General features: G+C 48.0%; 1 protein-coding gene across 10 annotated transcripts in view; it reads left to right on the top strand.

Moving 5' to 3' along the window:
- RALGPS2 (Ral GEF with PH domain and SH3 binding motif 2) overlaps nt 1–6,392 on the top strand; it is a 142,145-nt gene that overhangs the window by 22,333 nt on the left and 113,420 nt on the right. For 5 of the 10 annotated variants that reach the window (XM_038182711.2, XM_038182708.2, XM_038182710.2 and 2 more), the window contains exon 1: nt 27–186. The exons of the other annotated variants lie outside the window; for them this stretch is intronic. The gene's annotated coding sequence lies outside the window, so the exon portion shown is untranslated. Of the gene's footprint in view, nt 1–26; nt 187–6,392 lie in introns of those variants that run through there. 10 annotated transcript variants of the gene reach the window in all.

Raw genomic sequence — 6,392 nt, 5'->3', positions numbered from 1 at the left:
TGGAAGCGGCGGGGCGGGCACCCCCCCCCCTCCCCTCCCTCCCGCCTCCCTCCGCCTCCTCCCGCCCCGGTGTGAGGCGAGGGCGGGCGGCGGGGCCCCCGCGCGGAGCCGGCGCAGGCGGCAGCGGAGCCCGCAGCCGGAGCCTTTCCCTCAGCCCGGCCCGGCCCGGCCCAGCCCCGCTCGCAGGTGAGGCGCGGCGGGGAGGAGGAGGAGGAGGAGAGGAGGAGGAGGGGACCGGGCAGCCGGCGCCCGCCTCCGCGGGGAGCCGCGGCGGGGCTCATTGTCCGGCTGCGGGGAGGAGGAGGAGAAACAGGCGGCTTCCCCCCGCCCGGCGGCGCGGCGGGCCCGGCAGCGCTGCACGGCCGGGGATTGGAGGCGCCGCGTCCCCTCCCAGATCCGGGGAGGGTCCCGGCACCCCTCTGCCCGGCTCCACACGGTGCCGGGAGCCCCGAGCCCTGCCCGCAGCCTGCCTCCCCTCGGGGAACAGACAGACAGACGGACACACGGATAGACAGATAGATACACGGACAGACAGACAAACACACGGGCAGACAGGCGGCCAGGCGCCCTCCCCCGCGGGCCGGGGGCGGCGGGGCCCCCTCCCCTGTCAGCGGCTGTGGGGCGGTGGCGGCCTCGCCGCAAGATGGAGGGCTGTGGGGCGGGGGGGGCCCGGCCGGCTCTCCCCTCTTTTCTTTACCATCATCGTTATCCTTCGTTATCATCATTATCACGGCTTCGTTCTCCGTCCCCGGGGGTCGTGGCCTGGGTCTGGGGGCAGTTGCGGTGACAGGAGGGGGCCGGGGTGCTCGCACAGCAGGCAGGCGGCCCCTTCACACCTCAGGGACAGGGAGGGGGTGTTCGTCTGGCAGCAGAAACCTTCGGTGTGGGCCCCTCCCGGCAGCAGATGCTGGAAAAGCCACGATGTGATGTGTTTTAAACCGAGATGAGCAGTGATGATAGGTAGTAGTTTCAGGCACCTGTGTGTTCACCAGTAGTTACCGCCTGGTGAAATTCTGCGCATGGGTTTGTTTGTTTGAGGCATCCCCGTGCTGACAAAAGGTGCCTTTGCACAGGGCTTGTTTTCTTTTTTTTTCCCACCACTTCCATTGCTGTGCTAAACCAAGGGCCTTTGCAATTGCATATGGAAGAGATGTGGACTTTGTCAAATGGGATAGGTGCATAAACAGTCACTCAATGTCTTGTGAACCTGTTTTCTCAATTTCTTTCAAGACTGGAAATTGCCGTGGTATGCACCATGTGGTTTTTTTCTTATAATTTTCTGCCTGTGCATCAGGCTTGATTTCAGTAGTATTCTGTTGGTGTTTTGTTTCTAAACAAAACGGACACTAGTACCATATTTCCATGCACATGAGAAGTGGTTTGCAACCTTTTTTATGTGTAGACCTATTGTGATTTTAGTGGTTGGTCACATTTCACCCGGCAGGCTTGCAACTTGACAGGGTTTAAAAAAAAAATCTTTTTTTTAGGTCTCAGCAGTCCTGTAGAAATAAAACATGGACCATAGATCAATAACTACTGATGCTGCCGATGCCCATATATTATCTTCATGCAAATGGTCTAATTCTTGGCCATCTTAAGAAAACATCAGGTACAGAACAGCAAGCAGTAGAGTAAGCTTTCGCTGCACGTCTATTTTTTCCTCTATTACTGCAAGATTTAGACCATGATATGATAGTCTTAGGACTTCCATGGGCGCCTCTGCATGATCTGTACTGGTTTGGGTCCTGCTTTCCATAAACTGATCCGCTCCACACAGGTGCCAAAACTGTAGGAATGAATAGATACCAGCAAGTGCACGGTGGAGGAAAGTACAGAAGTTGATTATTGCTTGTGGTCTTAGCAGTGCTTCTGGCTTCTACGAGAAATACTTCACTTTTCTGGGAGAAATATTTACATTTGATTTATGTGTATTTTCTTAGGGAAATGTCTTGCAGAAGCAGAATTACTACTTTGTACAGCCTCTGCACATCCCTGCATGTGGGCTGCCTGCAGTCTTCCTGAGAAGTTTGCTAAGCTAGGTCGCTTGAATTGAAAGAGTGCCCTCTGGTGACATCTGTATTTAGAGTTTCGAGTGTATGTAAAGAAACACTCCTGCTAGACTGGACTTAAATATTCTTCCCAGCAAGGCTGGCACTTTATTCTGCACAGAAACGCTAGTGTGGTGTGTCTGAGGTAGGGGAAGAGCAGTCGTCTGCAAATGCATGTGGAAGATGTACAGCAGTTGCTTGGAGTCTGTTGGCCCCCTTGTGAAATACTTGTAACTCGTAATTTATTTTGGCTGGATATTGAGAAGTTGTGTTTGATTCCTCTCTCAGTTAGTGGAGGAAAAATAAACAAACACGCTCTTGACGAGGTTATCCTGTTTACTGTCAGTTTTTTTCCTATAAAAATTGCCTTTGTTCAGAATTTTTGAGGACGTCTTTTCTGTTCCTCACTGGACTTGCCGGTGACCATGTAGATCAAAAATCCCTGTTTAGATATTTTTTTGATCTTGGTGCTGCACAGCACCAGTGACCAAACATGAAGCTACAGGACAAACTTCTTAGCTTCAGCTAATTGTGTAAACTTTGATTTTAAACTCTTAAGACAGACTGAAGACTCCAGGAAAGCTAACGATCTACGTGTGCTAATGCTCTGCTTGACATACGTTTGAATATTAAAAGATTTGCATTGATGAAGACATGCCTCCATCTTAGTTTCTTCCTTATTTTCTTTTCATTGAGATTAGGGATTTATCTTTTCCTTTATACTTCCCTGGAGCTGAGTCATTTGGGCTCCTCCTTTCATTCAATAAATAAAGCTGAGCTGAAACCTGCTTGAAGGGTGGGGAGCGTAGTTGCGTTTTGTCTAACTGTAAGACATCAAAGGCACGGTGTATTTCTGGTTTGAGTGTTGTTTTACAGCTCTTGGAAGGGGTAATGTTACAAAAGGTACTTAAAAATACTATTTTAAAGTAAGAGGGCCCTCATGTTAATACCTTTACATTTAGATACCTGGAACTGCTGCAGTAGAAACCGTCCCTTAATATGTGTGTGTGGCTAGTATTTCTTGCACAGTGAGAGCTTTGTGGGATCCACGATTTGTCCATTTATGAACTCACCACCTCAGAAGAGTGCTGAAGTGAGACTTCAGTGTTACCACTGGGTATCTGAAGTAGGGGTTCTGTACACTCAGGTCGCCGGGATGTGCAGATGTGTGCCTGCAGCTCTTTTCTGGCACTGAGATCCTTAAGAGCCCTGTAGGACTCCGGGGGAACTGGCGTTAGAGCCCCTCCTCTGGGCAAGCTGGTGTCATCCCGTGTCCTGCCCAGCAGAAAGGACACCTGCAGTCGGGTGAGGGTGGCTGGGAGTTGCTGAAGGGGTGGACATGCTCGGCTGCATGGCGTGTTCTGAACATCGGAGCTGCTTGCTGTGACTCCTCAGGTCGGCGTGGTGTAAGCGGGAGTCATTGAACCTGCTTGCTGGCTGAGCACAGCTGAGGGAGGGAGAGGCAACCTCCTGTCCCGTGTTTTCAGTTTATAGGGGAGTTTAATGAGAAAAAACAACCCATGCATTAAACCTTAGAGTACAACAAACAATACGGTGAAGGGCCAGTGGGGAATACGTTGAAATGCAGTTTTCCTCAGTTGCATTCGGAGATTTGTCGTGTTCCAGTGCAGTCATGGCTGGTCTTATCAGAGTTCCTTCAGGGCTTCCAGGTGGATTGTAGGCTGTCATACAGCACAAACGGTGTCTTCTGGAGCTCATGCAAATATCTCAAAATCCTTGCTATCCTATCGTTATTATAAGTTCTGGTTTTCTGTGGCCATAACCTCAGCACAGAGGGGCGATAGCCTTCGGGCTTCCTCTGTGCCTTTCCGTAAGGACAGGATTCGCTTCTGCTTCTCATGTCCGTGTTGCTTTGCAGTCCCAAATACAAGAATGACTGCATGGATAAAACCCTAGGTAGGGCAGCAATGCTGGCAAAAAGAAGCTGTACGCCTTGCAGACCGCAGCAGCTTTGCCTTAATTTCTGTAGGGCTGTACCCACCCAGCTGTGCTCTGTCTCTCGGGCTGTATCAGCTGTATCCACAAGTTGAAGGTTCCCGCTGCAGAAGATCTCAGGGTGTGCTGCAGCGTATCTCTGCCCGGCATCAAGAAGCTGAGAAGCTGCTCTGTCCAATCAGCAGGAAATACTTGTTAGCCTCATATACATGCGATCTTGGTGTTTTAAAACCTGCTTGTTCCTCAGTTGTGAAGAGCAACCTCTTTTGTTAAAGCATCTCTCGTGACAGTTCATGATGCCAGATTGGAGAGAGCAATGCATCTGTTGCTGCTTGCTGTTAAATTGAAAGCCCCTCTATTTTTTAGTCCCTTTGAAGGAAGAAAATGCTTGCAGTGCCCTAAAGTAGGATTTGCCTTGGTGCCAACTCTTAAGAATAGCTGTTCGTTTTGTTTCGTTGAGGTGTAGGACTTGCAATCTATTCCCCTTGCCTGTTTCAGATGTTTTTTTGTGTATTTATGTACAAACACATTTAATAGACAATGTAAGCTTCAGATGGCAAGGGAGCTGGGAGAGGCATGTGCCGGCTCTGTTTCCTTAGGTCTGTCTGGGGAGACTCTGCGTCTCCCCCATGGATCGTGGGTGTGACCGCAGCACTTGATGTAGCCCACTGCTTCATCAGCATGTGGTTGAGATTTGAACGTGGATTAGAACAAGCTGGCTGAGGCTCAATCCAGATAAAATATACATGATGATGTGGATGTAATTATCAGCCTTCCTAATTGAAGAATGCATTTGCCATTAGGTGAAAGTGTTAGTGCCCTCTGGTGACTCCTGTTGTTTCTAGCACTCATATTGAAGCAGTCAAAGCAGTTTTTTAAATCTTTGAGTAAAAATGGGGATGTCCTAACCTGATAAGAGCTGACTAGCTTGGCTAGAAGCTGTCAGTGCCCCTCTTGCCATTGTTTTTTAGATCGTTAAAGCAGTTCTTGGTGCAAGGAATGAAATATAACTTGGGGGCTAAGCTTGGGTCAGTTAAGGAAGAAAGAACAGCATGCTGGGGATAAACAGAAACTGCATGGAGTAAGAGTGGTGGTTAAGCTTGCTGGTGTCCCCTGCTGAAAGGTGGTCACCCTGACGGGTCACTTCTGGGAGTTCTCCATTTACTTCATTGTGCTGCCTGTACTGGATGTCCATAGGCTGTCTGAGGGCCAAAATGCTCAGAGAGGGTGCCAAGAAGTGCGCAGTGCAGGGTGCAGAGAAGTTTGAGGTGCTGCCTTTCGTGTTGAATTGCCTTTTTTAAAGCAATTTAGATGTTTGCAGCACCTGGTGCAGAACATCTTTTTTGCTTGGGAGTCAGTAGCACTGCTGCTTGGGGATATGTAGGTGTTATCTCTTCCTCCTAATGGAGCTGTGGTATTGCCTGCAATCAATTAAGTCTGAAGCGACCTAGGACTGGCTATTTAAGAGTCAAGTCTCTGACCAGTGTTGTAGTAGGATGGCATTAAAAGCTGTTTGATTTGAGCCTCCCTCATTATTCATTAAGGGACAGCTTTAAGCCTATGGAATTTGCTCTCCTCGTTGAGACTGACTCAGATTGATCATGTTGGGGAAAAAGAATATTGATCTTGTTTTAAAAGTTGAAGGTGTATTTCTTAGATAATGGTGGCTAGATAAAAACTGGCAGAGGTCCTGAGAAAGTGGTCTTAATGCAATTTGTAAATTAGATTGCTTTTATCACATTATTAAGGTGCACAGGGTTTGGGATAATTGCCTAAACTATAGCATTACATTTTCATTTAGGTTCGGAGGTAGCAGTATAATGGTACAGAGTTACTGGAGTTGGACCAATAAGTGAATAAATGGGGTTAGTACAGCACATGTTCTGCTCTGATAGAAGCTTCTCAGATTAACATATGGGCAGACTGAAGCCTCCAATGAAAAGCTTAAAGTCTCAGTTCTCAAAGTTTTTCTTTGTAAGCTTCACGTCTTAGTTTCTTGCATCTGAAGAGGCATGTAAGAGGCACAGGTGTACTTCTGACTTGCTAGTTTTATATAAACCTCAAACTTTTTTTTCTTTTTTTTTTTTTTTTTTTAACTCTGCTGCTGAGTTCTGTGACTTGTTGATAAAGTTGGGGTCCTCCATGGTTGTAGCCAATTGAGATTGGTTTGTAAATGAAATTAGGTTTTGACCTCAGATGCTTTTTTTCAGTGGCAGCTTTTTTTTCTTGATTGCTCACTTCTCACACTGTCTGTTTTGGCAGAAATAATAGTAGGTTGAACTGTGTCAGGGAACCTAACTAGCTAAGAAATTAATCTTTTTCTTCTCGCTTCCCTCCTGCAAGCTGTTTAGTCTACAGCTGTACAAAATCTTGTGCTGCTGTCATGGC

The sequence above is a fragment of the Anas platyrhynchos genome, chromosome 8 (assembly GCF_047663525.1).
Source record: "Anas platyrhynchos isolate ZD024472 breed Pekin duck chromosome 8, IASCAAS_PekinDuck_T2T, whole genome shotgun sequence".
NCBI classification, from domain to species: Eukaryota; Metazoa; Chordata; class Aves; order Anseriformes; family Anatidae; genus Anas; species Anas platyrhynchos.
Note: the sequence above shows the minus strand (reverse complement) of the source record. Positions and strands in the feature narration are given on the sequence as shown.